The sequence below is a fragment of the Poecilia reticulata genome, chromosome 6 (genome assembly GCF_904066995.2).
Source record: "Poecilia reticulata chromosome 6, P_reticulata-male-v2, whole genome shotgun sequence".
NCBI lineage: Eukaryota > Metazoa > Chordata > Actinopteri > Cyprinodontiformes > Poeciliidae > Poecilia > Poecilia reticulata.
In genome coordinates, this window is record NC_088835.1 from 21,991,231 (window position 1) to 22,011,222 (window position 19,992).

Here is a 19,992-nt window from a genome sequence, read left to right on the forward strand (position 1 = left end):
TACGCTGACAGGTTTGTGATTTGTTTGCACTTCACGGGCGTCTAATTGATTAAGATTAAAGGAGGGGATGGTTTGTGGGGCTGTCGAAGGAAACTCCTGCCACTTTTGTGTTTTTATGTGCCCCTCCTTTTTTTTAAAGTGGGACTACACACCTAACATGAGCCAACACGGGCCACATGCTGGCCTGCATGCTGGTTCACATGCACTGCATGACACAGCAGCTGAATAAAGCCATCACTTGCTCACTAAATAACCAGTGGCTTTGCTGTCTGTTCCAAGGGAGCTCTGCCAAGCCTTCTATCCACTCAGGAACTCCTACTGCACATTTTGTGGGCCTATTGTTATTAAAAAATAGATTAAGTGGAGGTTTCAAAGACTTTTTTTTTTTTGCATTTAAAAGTAAAAAATCAGCATTAATCAGACATGAAATGTTGTTTGATGTAACACCGAATGACAGGATTATATACAAGTCTAAAGAAGTTTACATTTGCAGTGAGAACTTATAATTGAATGAATTGAAGCCCCAAAACCGTCACTTCTTTTAATTAAAGCATTAATGTGAAAGCTAGTGCCGAAGTGGGTTTTATGACAAAGAGAAAATATTATGTCAAAGTCAAAGAAGTGGTTTTATTTTCCACTGCAAGCTAAAGCGTAATACTACAAAGAAGCAGAACTGAATCCTGTCCTACTCAACTCGCTTTGATAGTGGACCACCATGTTATAAATAATGTATTAAAGGATTTGCAAAGCAGAGAAAGAGAGCTGCTTTCACAGGAGTGAACGTTCTTTTACTAGTATGTGGCAAAAAAAGGAAAAAAATGTGTTAAGTCTTTGCAGCCCAGACTTGAGGTATAAAAGAGTTCATATATTTTCTTTTGTATTGTTCACGTTAAGAGAGTGTTTGGTTTCCTTTTTTTTTTTTTTTTTTTTTGCAGTTTTTGGTAGCTTATTTTTCTGCCAAAAAAGGTGTTCGTGGCCTACTGGGACCACTTAAAAGTTTATGCAGAGTACCGGCCAAGTTGGACAAAAAAGGAGCCTTGAAGTATACACACACTGGCCCCTTTCTCAGAACCTCTCAGCTCTGGCTTAGGGGGGAGTGTTGTTGGTTTATGAGAGGGGAAAATAGCCCCAGCCTCCCGCAAAAGTGAAATGGGATTAAGGCCTTTGTTCAGCCCACAATGGTGAGGGGAATTAGCAATAGTTGTAGGCACTTAGAAGAGCTCTCACACTGAAGCTTATCCCAGCTTTTGCACAATAATCATTTGAATATCAACAGTGTTTTGCAACTACAGCGTTAATGTATAAACCTCTCTCTTTAGGATATCAAAATCCCCAAAAGAAGTTTTTAGTTCATGGCTACATCACAAATATGGGATGCTCTTATTTAGAAAATTTTGTGCATTATTATTGCAGAAATATTTTTAAAATAATATGCCAAAGTTTTCATACATTTATCTATTTTTTTTTAATTTGTCTACTTGATGTGCTAAAATATCTTAACATTTGTAAAAAGGATTTAATGCTGTAATTTTAATTATTTTCCAATGCCAAATAAACTTTTCAAAATAGTTTTAACAGTGCCGGAACAAGAATTTATGAGGCCCAAAAGCCGCCACTGTGCCACTCCCTTTTATATTGTCCGTGCTTGATAATTTCTATATTTATTAATTCCCTTTAGGATTAATAAATTATTTTCAAACTTAATTGAAATTAATTGAATAACCATTGAATAACTTGTTTTGCAGTTGACCAATCTGTCCTCTTACTTTATTTTCTAACTATGCAGCACATTAGGTGGATGTGCTGTATAGTGCTAAATGCTAAACCACTGTTGTTTTAGTATGAATTTTTGTAAGAATTTCCTATTTCTTCTGTATGTAAACTTTGAAATTAAGAAACTTTATGGCTTGATGAGATTTGTCTTTTTTCTCGGCAGTTGTCAGTTTTACAAAGTTTTTCTCAACTTCTATGATTTAATCAGAGAAAGGTGCAGAGAGGTAAAATTTGATAACATTTGCTTTGATTATTTTCAGTCTGAAGATAAGTTGTCTTTTAGCTCTATTTCTGCTTAGCTATTTGCATCTGTAATGTGCTCAGACACAACTAGCAGAGAAATTATAAAATTAGCTACGTTTTTTTTTTATCTTCAAACGATGAAAGTTAATTTGGTTCAGACATCTAACTCAAGAAGTACAGGTGTCTATAGTACAGATTATTTTCTTGCAGAGTGATATTTTAAGTTTTTATTTCTGTTAACATTGATGAGTATGACCTGCTGCTTATGAAGTTCCAAATTCACCAGAAGGATTGAATACATAAAACCTTTTTTTAATACTGTCTTCCTAATAATGTCATGCTACTGAAAAAGCATGTCCATGAGGATATGCACTCAGAACTTGTTTGTGGCTCTTCTTTCATGAATTGCTGCCCTTCTACTGTAGTTTAAGTTACTCATTTCTTTCTTCCACTCAACTTTACATTATTATGATTGGATACAGCACTCTGTGGTGAGCTGGCTTCTTTAGCAATGAACTTTAATGGCTGGCAGTGAACAACTGCCAGCTTGCCAACAAAAAACACATTTCTTCTAATTTTCCTTGAAATTGAAACATGGATGTTCATTAGCTGTAAGTCATAATCATTACAATTAACATAAATAATCACAAGATGTGTGTATTGAGTCATAGTATGGATTTTGAATTTAATTTAATTATTGAGATATTAGAATTTTTCTAAATGCACCTGTATGTGCATAATTGTATTAGTCAACTTTAACTGGGTAAGTTAAACTCTTGTTGGACCCCCAGGCTAGTCTGGGTCCCCAACAGTTGCTTAGCCCAGTAATCCATTGGGCCGCCCCTGAATAAGACATATACTTGAGAAGGATCAAGTAAATATTTTATTTTTAAACTTTCCAAAAAATATTGTGTCAAAAAGTGTCACGTGACTTCATATAAAAGGAACGGCTTCAAAGTGATGTAGCAGAAATGTTTGGTGTACAGATTCTTCTTTTAGAATAAAACATTTGATATATTTTTTAAAACTTTTAAGACGATTGGTAGTCTTTTGCATTGTTTTTTCTTTCAAGCCTTATTTAAAGAATCAAACTCTCGTCTGACTCGTTGGCAATGAGACGGATTCACTGACAGGCTGAACTCTCACAGAGGAGGGAAAGTTTGAGAGCTTCTGCCTTAGTTGTGTCTCACAAGACCGGCCCGTAGAAGGGAGATGGCCTCAGCATTTTTTTGCCCACACACTGAAAACGTATTGTCCAAATCACAAAACATTGAGTGAGATCAGCAGACTTGTCAAGAGGCCCTGGCTTGAATATGAATGATGAGAGAAGAGCAGGGTGGTCCTCGTGCTGTTTTGGTGTTAGGCAGGTGAACATAAGCTTAACTGTCTCTGGCAGCTGTCCATCGCCGAATCAGCAGAGGTTACCGCTGTAGAAAAGAGAGCGAGAGGGAGAGAAAAACAGCTATTTAGCACTTTTTATGCAAATTAGCTCCAGAAACTGAGAGAAAGCATCTGCAGGCCCTAGTGTAATTCTCAAAATATTTGTTTTTCAGTGATTGCAAATTTTAAGAGCTAATATGAAATCATGACTCTATCTTCCCCAAATTTGATCAACTCCATCTCTCCTGGTGAAATGAAAAATGCTGGAAGTAGGTTTTTCGAAGTTCTCGCATGCATATATATTCTTTTTTCTGTCAATCTGCTGAAATTGAGACATAACACCTCCCCTTCTTTCCTGTCCTTAACACATGCACGCACGCTAGCTCAATTCACTCAAGTGTCTGCATAGTTCTTCGCATTCAACTGGATACAATGATGCACAAGATGAATAAAGTTATCTCTGCAGCTGAAAGGGATGTTGCCGGTGGGAGGGAACGGGGAGGTTCCCCCTGTGCTCCCGAGCCTGAAAAGAGCCAGGCTTTGAGGGCCGCTGCTGTAGAGGTCAGGGACCCAGCTGCTTTTAGGGGTGACAGGGACACTGGCGGGCTGGACTGGCCACGAACAAAAAAAAAAACAAAAAAAAAACACACAATCACGTCAAATAAAGACATCTCAGATTGGACGCTGACAGATCCCTTCCCAAAGTCGCTGAACTCACTCAGCTCAAACTTTGCTCGGGTTTGTATCATGTTGCACAGTCTGAGTCGCACCTCATTTGAGCCTGACATATAAATCTTAGAGTTTTTTTTTTTTGTTGTTTGTTTGTTGTAATTTTGGAGTCTGAAAACAACATTTCTACCCAGGTAGGATTTTTAAAAGTTATTTCCTGATGGCCAAAGTTGATGGCAATGTTAAAACCAACCAATTTTGAATATTCTGTTTTTCTCCATGTAGTCTCCATATGGTGTTGTTTTCCTGTGTTGGACTCAGGAAGTGCTTTGTTGAGCTGAGATTTTTTTGTTTGTTTGTTTGTTTTCGAACATCAATGTAGATAGAGCTTCATTTTTTTTTTTCTGAAAACAGACATTAATACCTCTCCCTACTTCCAAGTTTACAGATTTCACAGGGTACAGAAATTTGCTCTGAGTTTAAATTTGTGGGGGGTAAGTAGGATAATAATCAGGCCACATTATGAGGAACCGATTGTTCATTTTCTCCGTCAGCAGCAGCAGCGGAGCTTTGCCCAGAGATGTGCCGACCTGTGCAGATGGGGTTCAAAGCCAATTTCCATGTTAAAAACTCTGCACGCTTCAAAAATCCTTCCTGACTGACTCTTGTTGATCAGAGTGTGCGACAAGGCTGTCTTTTTAAAGCTAGCAGAGGCAGATGTAAGCGAACAAATGTACAACAAACAGTCTAGTTCTGAGTGTAGTAATGGTGTTGTTTTCATGCATGCCCTGAGGCGGTGACATGAAGACAAAAGATGGCTCTGAAGCGTGCCGTCAAAATGCAAAAAATGGGCCATTACATGTGTCATACAGTAATTACACAAGCTGTAAAAAAAAAAAAAAAAAAAAAGTACGCCCTTATTTATTCTATTTTTTCTCATTTTTTCCTTCATCCAATATGTGTCAAGTGTCACTACAAAGCTTTAAATCTTTTCAGAAATTCAGTTTAGCCATTCATCATCAGCTCACATTTACATTCGTTTTCCTTCATACACTCTGCAAGTAGAAGAAAGAGAGCACTGGAGTGGGGGGAAATTTGTTTGATGAGTTATGAGATTAACATTTTTTTTAGTATCACTTCTATCATTCTGTTATGTTGCTCTTTATATTGCTGTCATTTGCAGCCTTATTTGTTTTTATTGTTTCCTTTTGTTTTCACTGACAAATAATTTGCAGAAAAATACATAAGTTGGGAGCTGAAAAATCTTAGCTGCAGTCACATTTTCTTTAAGAGGAAAAGAAAACCAGAGAACAGACTCATTTTTTTTTTCAGTTCTTTGTTCACTGCTATCACACGACTCTAATGGTGTCTCTGCTATAAGCTTCCAGCCCCCTTCGACGCCGTGCTGGTTATAATATAGCCATTGAAACGCCTGCTTGCTGCAGAGTATTAAGCAATGGCGGAAACACAATCTTTGGTGGGCTCCTAACAATAGATAGGAGGCATGATGACTTATTAAACACAGCCAACCTTGCAGCATAGCTTTTCTCATTATCTTTTCAATTCCCAGCCTCTAAAGCCTACGGGTCTGGCGACAAAACTCTCCGTCGTGTAATTCTCTTGCAGGCTCCTTTCATCAGCCGATTTCGCAGAGAAATATGAAGCTGATTTTATCGCACTCTATAAATTCACAAAAGGCCCCCTCGAGTTGCCCCCATGGAAGGCATACCTCATCTCAGTGATGTGCCACCACTATTGCTGATCCCAGGCATTTGATAAGAGAGTCTCTCCTTTTTTTTTTTTAATGATTTGACAGACATCAGACATGAGCCCTATAGACACAGCATTTTTAATACACTTTTCTTTGCTTGTTTACACCAGGCTGCTCAGATGAAAAGAACATATCTACCAAATCTTTCTCACAATAGGTGATATATATATATTAAATGGTACTGCAGCTTTAAGATAATAATCAGTCATGTGACTTTGTCGCAAATAGATTTTGCTTTATTTTTGCAAGTAAAGAAAATTAGCTCTGTAAAACTAAAAAATATCTTGTTTGAAACAAATATTCTTGAGACATTCCGTGTTTAATAATGCTGCTCCGAAAATATTTAAACTCGTATGTATTTATACTCTGAGCAAGTTAAGATTTTCATTCAAGCATAAACTTTTTTTTGAAATGGAAATGATAAACATATATTTTTTTAAATAAAACAATGTAAAATGACTATTATTCTTTTCAAAAAAATCTATATTTCTTTCTCTTTTTTTATTAACAGTACTATTTACCTTGTCAATAATCAATGCAATAATCTAAATTTGGATTTAAAAAATCCAACTCTTATTGTAATTGCTGATTAACTTTTTCTGTGTATTCACTGATAATGTTTTATAATTTATCTTTTGTTTTTGGGATTAGCTCTAAATCTTTGGAAGACCTCCTTACAATGACCCTAATCATTGTCTCCTACCACAGATTTTATTTTATTTTTTATTAATTTTTTTTATCAGATTCAATTTCAATTCAATTTTTAAATATATTTTTTTACACATTCTCAATAAAAATGCTGTGTTTTTAAAATATATTATCACAAATGCATATGTGTTAGTAACAAAACCTTGAAAACAGTCCATTTTGTTGAAAGCTCCCGATAAATTGTTTGTTTTTTATTTCCAAATATTTCTTTTTAAATAATTTCCTGTTTGGAATTGAAAGCGTTAACATTTAGAATTTTTTTTTTTTTATGCTAGAAAAGTCTTTCCGCAATGCACAAATTGAGTAAATAATAATAGATTGCTGCTATCAAATAATTTAGATGACTAAAATGACATCTTACACAGACGACAAATTAGTTGCCAGGGAATCAGAAGGACAGCTCCTGTCACATAATTTTAAATGCAATGCTTTTAAATGTTTTCATCTGTTTGTCTCACGTGGGTTCTGGCATGTTTTTTGCATCCTGGCATGCAGCGGGAATTGTTGTCTTTGAAATGTTTTGACTGTGGTGTCACTTTTTGAAAAACTTTCATCACGCTCAGGTACCTAATCAATTGAAATGGATCTGCCTTAGCCTGGAGCTCAGGTGTAACTTTGACCAGCTTTTCATCAGCTCAGCCCTCTTCTCTCTCTCGTTTTTTTTTATGAAAAAAAAAAAAATAGAAATCCATGCTTTCATGAAAATTTTAGTTTGAAATGGATACTCAGCTTCCCCACCGGGCTGGAGCTGAATTTAAAGTGACAGCATTTAATGTGAAAGCAGTTCAGCTACATGATTACAAACAAAGCTGCACGCATATACGTCTCGAAATGTTTAAAATGTTGCTGATAATTGTCACTTCTAACGCGTCTGTCATTCAGCACCTCAGTGCTAATTAGATTTCCTACATTCTAATGTTTGATAATGGTACCGTCCAACAAAACATTTGTGCGAGCCTTCTGTTAACTCTTTGTGCACCTTTTTCATATTTGCTATTTCACCTCCACAGGGGAGAAAATATTATCTGCAATAATCACTGTCATCAACGCGATCCCTCCGTGGTCTATTGGCTCCAAATAAGTAATTTAGTTGTAAAGCAGCTTCATTTATTTTGCCTATTCATTTCTTCTTCCTATCATATATCTAAATACAAATCTTCATTTTATAACTGACAGCTTATTACCTCTGAGCACATGCTGATAAATTTAATTCCAATGAGTTAGCCTCCATTTTGCCATCCCATTATCCACTAATGTGGCAGCAGGATGGCAGAGAGAAAACTTGCAGGAGAAGAACTCAGAAATTATTATTATTATTATTATTATTATTATTATTATTATTATTATTATTATTATTATTATTATTGTATTTTTATTTTAGTATTATTATAAGTATTTTGTTTATTCTTTATTCTACATTTATTTTATAACAAAATAAATGTAGAATAAATAAAGATAAAAAATACACAAATAAAACACAATTTTTGACATTAAGACACTTTTTAAAACATTTACTTACTCACTTCCATCCTTCCTTAATTGGTTAATTAAAATTCAGACACATCTGAACTAAAAACAGCATTTTTAATGATCCATTTTTTTTCTTCCTTTCAGTCGATTTTGGAGAGGACATCCCTGTCTGAACGCACACTTTCTAACTAAGCAACCTTCCACCTCGGTTGGGTCTATTTTGGTGAAGCAACTAAAGTAAGTAAACAATTATTATTAGCTTTGATGTTGGCCTGAATGGCACTCAATTAACAATGTGGCTAATGAGCCCATTAAGGATGAAAGTGTTCTCAACAGGTATGAGAGGATACTGCTGTTTTTGGAGGCTCAGTTCTCAGCACTGAATGCAGCATGAATGACGGAGCTCTTTCTCAATCGCTTCAAAGGCCAAAGCTCCACAGCCCAGAGAGCAGAGTTAAATAAAGGTTTTCTTGCAACAGAATGAAAGAAAAAGGAAGAAGAAATAGAAAAACAACTAATAAATATTTTTACATTTGGTTCAGATTGACAGTGTAAGAAAAACAACCAACTAACAAAGTTAGGTTTGCATAAAAATTCTCCTCGCGCCCCATTGAAAGCCAAATATTTTTCTTCCTCTCTCACAGCTCAAGGAGGAAATCCAGTTGTGTATTTTTTTTATATATATATTTTTTATTTTTGTGCAAAATTAGTTTCAGTTTTTGTTGAGCAAATGTTGAGTTTTCCCCCCTCTGTCTAAGAGTGATTACGTCTCAGTGCAAATAAGGCTTGTGTGTTGTAATGAAAGCAATGTGAAAGAAAGGGGCTGGGAGCCCTTTTTTTCTGCAGCAGCAGCATTTCCTCTGAAGGATTTCCCACTAAAACACACTGTGGATTATTTCCACATAATTTGCTGCTGGAATCCAAAAAGTACCCATCGGCTAGCAAAAGCAGATCTTTTTTTCTTCTCGACAAACTGTTTCTCACTCCATCAAACACACTCAAAAATGTTTTTAATTTTCAATTCCCTTCTGTATTAAGAGTGCAAAAATGGAGGTTGTATAAATTGTGTTATTTTACGTTTTAAATGTTTACTGAAGGAAAAGCTGTTGGTATTTCTTGATTCCTGTTGTTGAGTGGCAACAGTGTTTCTGTGCATTCAGGCAGAAAACGGCATCATTTATTTATTTATTTTTTTTTTAAAAGGCTAATTTAATTCAAAAACATTCACTTTGCACCAAAAAGTAACACAAAGTAACAAATAAATGTGTCTTTTTGTAAAACCTGCTTGTCTGCAGAAGTTTCCAAATGTTATCAGTAGTTTCAGCTCAAGAATACCTTGAGGTGTTTTTTTTTTTTTTTCCCCTTCCTTTTCTGTGTAAATCCGTCTAAAGCTGCCAGCGCTGACATACACAGCATATGCTAAATACAGATAAGAGCATTTTTTTTAATAGATCTGCAAAAAGTCTCCCCCACATAGCTCAATGGATGTGCTTTGAATGCAGTAGATAAGTTGGCTTAAGCTGAATGCTGTATCCCAGTGCAACATTGTGCGACTGGGTGAGCCCATCACAAAACTAGCCTTCCAGTAAAGACCACTTCCAGGGGAGGGATTATAGAAAAGCCTTCGAGATCAGCTTCATGTCTTGCTGGAGTTTATGATTATTAATAGTGCTGTATGACAGGGGAAGAAAATAGGCGTTGGCAGGGATCATGTGGCAAAAAATCTTTAAGCCATTTATTTACCTACAATGTCAAACGAAATAGAGTGGAAGGAGTTTGTTTGGATGTCTTGCTGCTTTGTTTAGTCAACTTTTCAAGTGTTTTTTGTGCGTGTAAATATTGATTTCTTCATGAATTGTGTTTAGACTATTAAACGTCACGCTAAAAAGTTCACGTTTTCACGAAAATAATTAATTAGAAATGTTGTGTCAAATAAATTATTGCAAATTAGGTTTTTTGAGAGTTTTGTGGGTGAGCTGGGGTCATAAAGTTTGCCTTTAACTTTGTTACATTGCCTCTGGTTGGATTTATTGACAAAATGTGAGTAAAATACATTGTGATAGATTGATGGATGGATTGTTAGATAGATAGATAGATAGATAGATAGATAGATAGATAGATAGATAGATAGATAGATAGATAGATAGATAGATAGATAGATAGAGTAGGGAGTGTTGGACTGGCTTTGTTTCTTTAAGCTCTCCTCAGGTCATCTGATTATGTGGCCGAAGAAATGAGAGGGGCCAGATAAGCCTCTTTTATTCCTCCAAGCCACTCAAGAGCTGAAGCACCAGCTTCTGTCGCCGCGCTGCAACGAGGGAAGAAAACAAGTCATTTGTGTACAACAAAATTTCTTCTCTCTAAAATGTGCTTGTGAAATCCCAAACACATGGCTGAACCACTTTGATAGTTTGTCTGTTTAACTTTATTTCCTGTTTAAAATTAAATTAACTTTCCATATAGTTTGACAAGCTCAACGTGTTTAGAGACACTGCAGGGTTTTAGACTGCTATCTTATGTTTTGAACCGCAGGATTAAGCTTTAAAGATTTCAGCTCCCTTGATTATGGTGCTTTGCAAAAAATAAAAAATACAGAAAAAAAAAATCTAAAATTGCATCTCATTCAGTAATATGGAAATGTCCCCAGTTCCTACTACGTGTCACAAGGGCATCTCTTCTCTGCCTCCTTAATAAGGCTGTTCTGCAGGCCTCTACTGTAATATATTTCCCCAATAAAGCAATTCCAAAGCCAGTCTGGCCTTTTGACCAGCGCTGAGAATGTGGAAAGCAGCCGGCTGCCTTTGCTAACTAGGCTTTACTCTCTAATATTAGATACCTGTCCCTTGGCTTTTTCAGAAGGGTGGTGGTGGTGGGGGTGAGCTTAGCAGTTGATATTTTCATTTGGTCCTGCCAAGATGCGACACCCCTGCTTTAATCTTGTGTTTGACGCTAAGCGCTCTGTTCATGGAGAGTCTCGCCGAACTTCAACCTCCGGGTGCTGCTGTCATATAAAAAAATGATGCGAGAGGAGGCGGGGTGAGTGGAGCTGCTCTGTGTATCCTTGACCTCTCCCGTTGGCCCGCCAAAGTCTTTCCCCTGCCCTTTTTAATCAGGTGGGACCTTCCCTTTTAGAGAAGAAGATTGTATATTCCCTGCATCTTTTGTTCTAACTGGCACACATACCTATAGACAAAGGCACAGAGAGTTTTTAATCGAAACAAACAAAGGTACGAATTTTCTCTTTAATTTCATCCTTGATGAGATGCTCGAATCATGTAATATCCAAGATGAAAAATTCAGTATTTTGACGATGTTTTCAAGACCAGAGCTGCAGGAATATCAAGCAAACTCTTAGAAATAAGACCAGGGAGAGGACTGTAGAATTCCCCATTATGAGCAACTGCCTCTTGAGTCGGCCACACTGGCATTGTGCACCACTTCCGTGTTAGCGTTTATCGTGATGTTGAGGACAAACAAGCCACTTCTCTGCAATCATTAAAGGTGTGCTTCCCCTACTGATTGATGTGCTGGAATCAATTGCTCCCCATAGCATCCATGTCAGTCTATTACACCACAGCCGGGTAATGACAGGCTGTTCTCCGCAAGATTATAGAGCATTTTCACAAAGCAACAAAGACTTGCTTCCCTTTTGTCTGACCTGGTCTGTGATAATTGGAAAAAGCTTCATTTTTACACCAAAGGAGAAAAAAAATTGCATTGATGGAGGGGGTGTTTTTTTATTACAAACACTGATGATGCAGTAAATTGTTTTTATGATTTACGCATCTGAATAAAAGTCCAGAAAATATTTTTTTTATTTTTTATGTTATATTGTAAAAAAAGAGAAGTGCATCAAAAATAAAACTGAACGGTGTGATGTGCAATCACATCCACTCCCCTGTACTCTGATCCTCCAAAATAAAACCAAGTACAACCACCTGCCCTTCAATTCAAAGCTTGGATTCTACTTTATAGCGTAATTCTGCTTTAAACTTCCCAACATCTTTGTCCCTGACTAAATCTGCTTATCATTACAGGTTCACTGATTCGCTGATGAGGCGTTGAGCGTGAGGCAGGGTACACCCTGGACACATCACCAGTTCACTGCCACAGTGGGTTTTATTTAGGTGTATCAGGGTAAAATGGGCTGAATATGAATGCATGACACTTTTTGAGGCTTTTCTTTTGATGAAACCATGAACCGTTTTTCTTCCACTTGTCAATTTTACACTACTTGTGTTAATCCTGAAATCAGGATCAAGTGTATTGATGATAGTGGTTGTAATGCAATACAAGGGTATTAAAATAAAAAAAATAAAGTATTTTCCGTCCTCTGTACATGTGCTTCATATTGGTCAAAACCAATTAAATACAATGAAATTCGTACAACAAAATGTGAAGAAGTTCAAGTTGTGTTTTTAGCTTCACACGGCACTGCTTTTCTTTAAATTTCAGCAAATGCTTTCCAATCCAAACATATTTGAAATCTCCAAAACAACAGGTGTTTTCTCCCTCTGAGTAACTGTCCTTTTTATTGTCCCGTGAATACCCTGCAGCTCGGTCACTGCCAAGCTGACTTCCATCCAAAACACCAAGTGCCAACAAGCAACCCTGCAACTCAGCCATGCAGCAAGCAGCCCTGAACCTGATTACACATGATCAAAGACAAATTCTTCAACAATTTGATTATGTTTTTAAGCTTGAATAAGATCAACATGCCCGCAGCTGCAGCGTTCCTCTGAAATACCTAATTGAAAATACTTTTTTTTTTTTTTTTTTTTTTGAACGTTTGCATGGTTTAATGCAGCAATTGCCGTTTTCCTCAGGTTGACCTCAATCACTGGAGCAGGACTACAGTGTGTGCTGCATTTAATTACCTACAGTGAATTTGATTATCGGGAAATATGGTGCATATCAAGTGAATCCCTGCCCTCGAGAAATATCTTTTCTGTATAGTTAAAGTTGGAAAAGGATGACATGGGAACTTCAGTCAAGACAAAAGGCGCCAGCTAATGAGACTGGTTAGTGATTCAAATTTATGGAAATTTTATTAATTACAGAAACCTATCTTTCATCCGTACCATTTGGTTCGTGAAGTAATTAAAGCCAACAATGGCTGTCGCCGCAGTCGAGGAACCAAACAAGATCAAAGAAGACGGAGCACTGAGGAGAACGTCCTGCGTATCCTGATCCGGGCCTGGCCGTGGGCATCGTGGCCTCATTAAAACCCAATCGTGCTGATCATCAATTAACCTGCTTTGTTTTTGCTTCTGATTTGTAACTTGCACAACAACCGTTCCCCGGTGTTAAAAGTTTGTGCCAGAGGGTGAATGAGGCTCATCACAAGTGCTGCCTCTGTGGCTTAGAGGGACAACTTTTGATTGGTTGACTGGAAAGGGAAGCTTGACCAATACATCTCTTTAGTCCAAGGAAATTCTAAACTCTCAGAAGAATCTTGTATCATAATAACTGATATCTGCAGTTATCTTCTTTTTTTTTTTTCTTTTGGTGTGGCAAGTGAAAATAGGAACAGAAAAAAGAAAAATCTTTAAATATTTTTGTTTGTTTTGGCTACAGCAAGAAAATTCATTTTGTAAAACAATGTGTTGTGAATTTTATTACTGTCATAAAATCTGCTTTAATCTTTACATTGACGCTAAGAAATCTGTATTTTGGTGGAAAGTTTCGTTTTTGTTGAGCAACATTTAATTTGGATTTTACGATCAAAAATTGGTTTACATACGTATATATACGTATATATAACTATAAATTGCTTCCTGATGTGTTGAACAGAACTGCTGAAATTCATGATACAGATGGCATTTATTCATTTAAGATCACAATAGATGATTAATCAGCAGTCTCTAAAAATTTAGGACAGCTTCTAGAGGAGTTATGTGTACCATTTTCATAGAAAAATATAAGTCCACCTTCTTGCTCATTTTGATAAGTTGTCAATCAAACAGGTCAGTTCAGACATAAAAAAAAGGGAACTTTTAGGTTATTTAAATCCTTTACGATTTAGGAATGACTACTTGTCAGAATCTGCTGTCTACCTTATATTGAACAATCACTTTATAATGATACTGTAATTTGAGCCACGTCTTTAGACCTGAAGAAGATATAAGCCAACGTTGATTAGCCTTAATGTCAAAATTGTGAAAATGCACTACGTCTGAAATCATTATCCCGTTGTGAGTGATTTGTAAAACAACAGTAGATTGCTTTCTTTTCAATAAAAACTGGAGCGGAAGTTTGTCAGGGAACTATATTAGGTTCTCTGTTCTTTATATTATTAATCTTTCAGATTTGCATCCTGATACTGATGACAAACATGTCAATCTGCAAGGGTAATGCAAAAATTAGAAACTTGAGGTTTTTGTTAAAAAATCTGTGAAAACAGAACTCAATCCACATGAGGACTAATTTTCATAATAAGAGGATGAATACCTGGGCATGAGATTTGGAACAAATTTGAAGAACTTTGTTAAAATGATTTTTTTGAATATCAAAAATTTATCTTAAACATTTTAGATGATAAACTGTCTTAGATGTAAATGTATGATGATGTTTAAACATTTTGAGAAAATTTCACATTGGTCTTATTGGTTTCCAGTCTGGTCTCAAACCAACTGATGAATGAGCAGAAATGTGGAGTATGTTTATAATCGAGGATTAAACGTTGTTTCTACAGAAACAAAACTTCAGAACAGGTCTGCTAAGACTGGATTGGTTTGGAAACAAATGTTGACTCGTGTCTAATTCTATGTTCTCTTCTATCTTCTTCTGCCTGTCTTTTTTTAATGATGCCCTACATCTAGCTGCAGCACTTTTTGCAAGTGATAGGTTTTCTGCATTTGATCGTTTTTGTTGCAAAATGTGGGAAGTCAATTTGTAACAAAAAAAAATGTGTTGATGTATTGCACTTTTTACCCTAAAAGTGTATCCGTGTTGTTCTTTTCAAAATAAAAGCTCTGCCAGGGATTGCATCTTCAAATTGGTCAGAGCCTGTCAGGCCTGTCTCCATTTTAACAGTTAATGTTTGCTGTTCCTCGTCAAGTAATAAAAAATGAACAAATCAATATTTATTTTTCTTCAACTGGACAGTTATGTCTAAAGTTCTCCACCTAGCTACTATAAACAAAACTTTTTTTATGGCTGAAAAGTTGTAAAGATGAACTGTTCATCCAAACACATCTCATGACCCCGCATTCTGTTTAGATAACAAATGACTGGCCAGTCTTTACTTTTATTATTTGCAGTGGAAGTCATATTTAAAGTAAGAGATTAGCTGCTCATCACAATATTGGTGGATTATCAACAACCTGTAATGAAAGCAGCCCTGGCTGCGGGTCGATAAGAGTTTGACTGCATTTCGAATTAATTTTCTTGAGCTTAGAGAGCCGGCCTCCTATCTTGTTATTGATCAAAGCCTTAATCCATAAGCAAGCTCATCCTCTCCTCGTGGAATGAGCCGTAAAATATATAAAACCATCACTATGAGGGGGGTGGGGGATGACTCTTGACTGTTTTAAAAACTAGATGTGATTTTGACTTTATTACTTAAGACTTTATTCCCAGAGCATTGTTTCACTCCTCTCTTCAGGTCGTATTGATTGTATTTTTGTTTGATATCCTTTCGACTTTTTTTTTTTTTTTTTTTTTAGGTAACATTCATTCAGCTCCGTCCTCCTTTTGGGCTGGCCCTGTGTTTACATGATGACAGATTGATTTCGAGGGAAAACAGGACTGGCCCCCAACACACCTCAGCTGCTTTCTGTTTGTCTTTTCCAACAGAGGGACCTCCACTGTGGATGAAATTTAGCCACAATCCCTCTGACCTTTTGGGTTCAACGTTTGTCTCCAGTCCAGTGACCACAAACAACTCCTGGATTGCTGTAAATGTCAGTGCAGCGGTGTCCCCGCCCTATCCCCTGTGAACCACAGAGCTGCACTCAACCTGCACTAACAGGACAATTTCACGAGGGCTCCATTATCAGTTAGACCAGGTTTGATAACTCAGGTTTCCTCCTAATGATGTTTCTATAACCTGAAGAGCTATCATCATCATCAGACAGGCAGTAAAGAGTCTCTTCTACTTTTTTTTTTTTTCCCTTTTACTTTTATCCAGTCAAAAATATCATACGAGTCAAAGGTAGAAATTATTAAAAAATTATTTTGACCTATTTTGTGTACCACCCAGCGCTCACCATCTATCATAATCGTCAGATGTAATAGATTGTAATTTATATCCTGAAGACACTGGTTGTAATGCATTCCATTTTGAAGCACTTTGGCTCGCACTTCCCCCCACCCATAAACAGACACGCTCCCTTTTCTCTGCTCCCCGGGCCTCCTGAGGTTGGTGTCTCTGCTTTAGAACTCCATTGTTGCCTGCTGCTGGATAATGCCCTTATTAATTGTACCTCTTTGTAAGGTGTCAGCTGTAGCCTCAGATTGAGATGGATGGATCTCTGGAGTCTGCTTCCCTGGCCCTCCACAGACTCTCTATCTCTGCGCAGCACACAGATGCAACAGCGAGCGCTGCCACATATGACTAAAAGCCTCGATAAAACAGGCGTTTTAATTGTTGCACCAGAAAGGAAAGGGTCTCCAACTAAAACCTAATAAAGGTAATTTTACCTATTTCTAAGGTGAGTCGGCGTCTTAGGATCCGTAACAAAGCTGAAATATATCTAGATTTTTTTTTTTCCTGTATTGATTATTTCAGTTTATTGCAGATATGCTGCTTAATTAAGCGCATTTGAACCCTTTGTGAATTCAACTGCATTGACATCAAATCCTCCAGCTCTCATTAAAGGAAACAGAGTCAGTTTAATTAATGCATATTAAGCTCCACTGATACTGGTTTTTTTTTTAGCTTTGAGGAAAGTGTGGCGGTGCGTCCGTCCGGTCTTTAAAAGAAAGGTTTGATTGCTTCCTTAAGAATAAGACCTTAATTTGTTTTTATTATTATTGTTCCTTAATCATTTGCAGATGTATTAATTAAGTTACAATATATTGAACTGGGTGAAATAATAATAAATAAGGATTACTAACGGTTTCTCTCACATTAGTTTGTTTTGATGTATGACAACAACCTACAGAATAATAACAGATGTGTCTCCCTCATGTTTCAATGCTGTTATGGTGTAAAATGTGATTGCTATTTTTTTTTTCAATTAAAAACAATTTACTGTGTATGCTGTACCTGGCCTTTTTTTATACAAGGCTCGATAGAGTCCACTTTTTAAATATGGCTTTACACTTGCCAGATTTTGCAAATCAACCATTTTCTGACAGAAAATGTTGATCTTCAGCCTCTTCCGTGGCATGTACTTTTATGATTTCCCTGAACAGTTTCAACATTTTGCAGAATTAATCTCATGTGAGATTTGCTTGAGAGGTGAGAGGAAGCAGGTTACCCCACACACCTTCAGTCATCCTGTCTTATGTTCATTGATTTGCAGTCCACTTTGTTGCATAAGTAAAGCTTAAATACAGATTCACATTTCACCATAAAGTGTTGTCAGATTTTTTTCTATTGCATCAAGATATTAGAGTTAAAAGAAAATAAGCTCCAAAAGCTGAATGCTCAGTTTCCTAATTAAAACATGACTTGAGAAATTGTTACTCTTTAAAATCTCCACAGTTTGTCTGAGCATCAGCTCAGAGAGGAAGAAAGAAGCGGCAGGGGATAAAAAAAAGAAGGAAAAAAAAAGAGAAAGCACACAGAAGAAAATAGAGATCCATTCCCTTCAGATCCCATTTAGAAAGGGCCCTGCACATTTTTAAAGTGTCAATTGTTTTTGGCTCTTGAAGTGTAGATGGAATGTTTGAATTCCAGTATTAACTGTAGTGCCTGCTGAGTTAAATTATGGTCCCTGGGCAGTGGGGTGGGAGTAATCAATAAGAATACACGAGGTGGTGTGTAATGTGTCTGCTCCTAGCAGCAGGGACACCGTCCCCCTTAGCCTGTCCCCCAGCAGGTTAGATAAATATGATACTGAAACGGGGCACACTGGATTATATGATATCAATGTAGAATCAGGGAAGTGCTATTACACTCCCCTAGCCCACTGTGAGTACTATTGACAAGGTTGGCTTTGAACACTGTAGTGTATTGCTCACTCTTGCCGCTCTCCCGTTTCCTCGCTTTTTTTTTTTTTTCCCCTTTTCCTCCCTGCATAATGTGAAGAACCCCGAGAGGAGAGGGATCTATATTTCACTTAGCTTTGATTAAAATGCCTGTTTTATGTCTCCGCCTCAAAGTTGTGTTTGCTGGTTCCATGAGTTAATCTGTCCTTGGCTTGTTCTGATCATAACGTGCATTTTCATGTGTTTTTCATATAAGTAGCAAAACAAAAAAAAAAAACTAATGTTCAATCAATTCAGCACAATTGATTTGGTTTTTCACCATGTGATCCTATTGATATGTAGCTCTTTACTTCTTCCTCATGCTGACCCTGTCAAATGTCCAGCCAATTAACTGATGTGCAGATGCTGGTTTTTTTTGTTTTTTTTCTGTCTACTTACCAGTTGCTCATACAGTAACCTCATATTACTGCTCTGTTCGGACTATTGATTAACTATTGCTCCTTAGTGGTGAAGGATCAAACCTGGCATGACTAAAAGGCCATTATCAGTGTCCACTTCAGATAACCTGGTACAGGTCACAACCCCATCTGCCCTCTCCGGCCATTTAAAGCACCCCTCCCCTTCAGAGAGACATCATTATCATTCTTGTCTTAAATGACAAGCAGGTCAGTGAAGATGAGCGTGTCACATGTGAATACAATATGCTTCTGTGAGAGACGCCACCTGAGGCTTTCCTTAAAAAATGCATGAACTCTAATGTGATGAAGGCGCTCCAGGCGAATGTAGCGCGCGCAGGAGAATTTGGGAAAATAATATCTCAGATTGTTAAATGAAAAAAGCAAATTTTGGAGATGTTTTTTAAAAAGTCCCGAGTTTACCCTTTTGTAAGATCTGCACAGTATTTGGAGTTTAAAGTCATCAATACGAAATTGATACGTTTTGCATGAAAGGTACCTAAGGCAAGGCCCTCTTTCAGCACCTCCATTTTATTGCAACACCAACATTATTATTGAAAAAGTGAAGATTTTTTTTTTGTCTTCTCTGAAAGCGTTAAGAAGCTAATCATTCCAGATCTGCACAGTGTAATGTCTTGCTTATTTATTTTTGCTTTCTTTTTCTCTCAGTCTGAGTTTATCATAAAACCAAAAGACATTTAAAATGCTACTTTAAAAAAAAAGAAAGTTTTATAAATATTTGTACTTTGAAGAATCTCTGTTGCCCTAAATGCCTCAATCAATGCTTCCCCACTGCAGCATCTCATTTATTTAATAGACACATGTTCATTATTCATTATTCAACTTTTGTTTTCTCCTTACCAAATTCTCCTGCTGGCCTTTCACCCTCACGGTTTGGATTTATTTATTTGCTCCTTTGTTGAGTACGTTTTTAAATCTTTAATTTGTGAATTGTTTATTTTCCTCACATTTCTGCATTGCTTTATGCAATCTGTCTTACACTCTTGTATAACTTGTTAAGTGCTCAGCTGCCCTTAAGCAGAATGCCGTCCTAAGCAGTCACCATATCAGAAATCAATTGATTAACTAAAATGATTACATTTGAATATTGCTATAACAATTGCTGCCTAAAGGCCACATTTAGGAGGTTTTTTTTTTTGCTTTTAATTTTTCAAGTTCATCCACACGCCACAATGTGCCTGGACCAAGTGGATGGAGTCTCACTTCCCTGAATGCCCTCAATTCAAGATCTGAACATCCACTGACGCTCGAGAAAATAAATAAATGTGGGTTAGTTACAATCAGTAATGTCACCACAAAACTTAGGATTGGTTTAATAAATGCATGTTTTTCATATCTCGTCCAACCCTACTTTGAATGCTTCCTTTAGAACCCCAACGAGTATGACCCGTTCGTCACTTCCCA

General features: G+C 36.9%; 1 long non-coding RNA gene across 3 annotated transcripts in view; it reads left to right on the forward strand.

Annotated features, from left to right (window-relative positions):
• Positions 1-15,907, forward strand: part of LOC103466647 (uncharacterized) — a 114,462-nt gene extending 98,555 nt beyond the window's left edge. The window contains exons 4-5 of one of the 3 annotated variants that reach the window (XR_533971.3): positions 8,159-8,251; positions 8,351-15,907. This is a non-coding gene — a long non-coding RNA (uncharacterized LOC103466647). Of the gene's footprint in view, positions 1-8,158 lie in introns of all 3 variants that reach the window. The other 2 variants (XR_533968.2, XR_014087911.1) reach the window with 2 other exon arrangements.
• Positions 15,908-19,992: the final 4,085 nt, after the last annotated feature.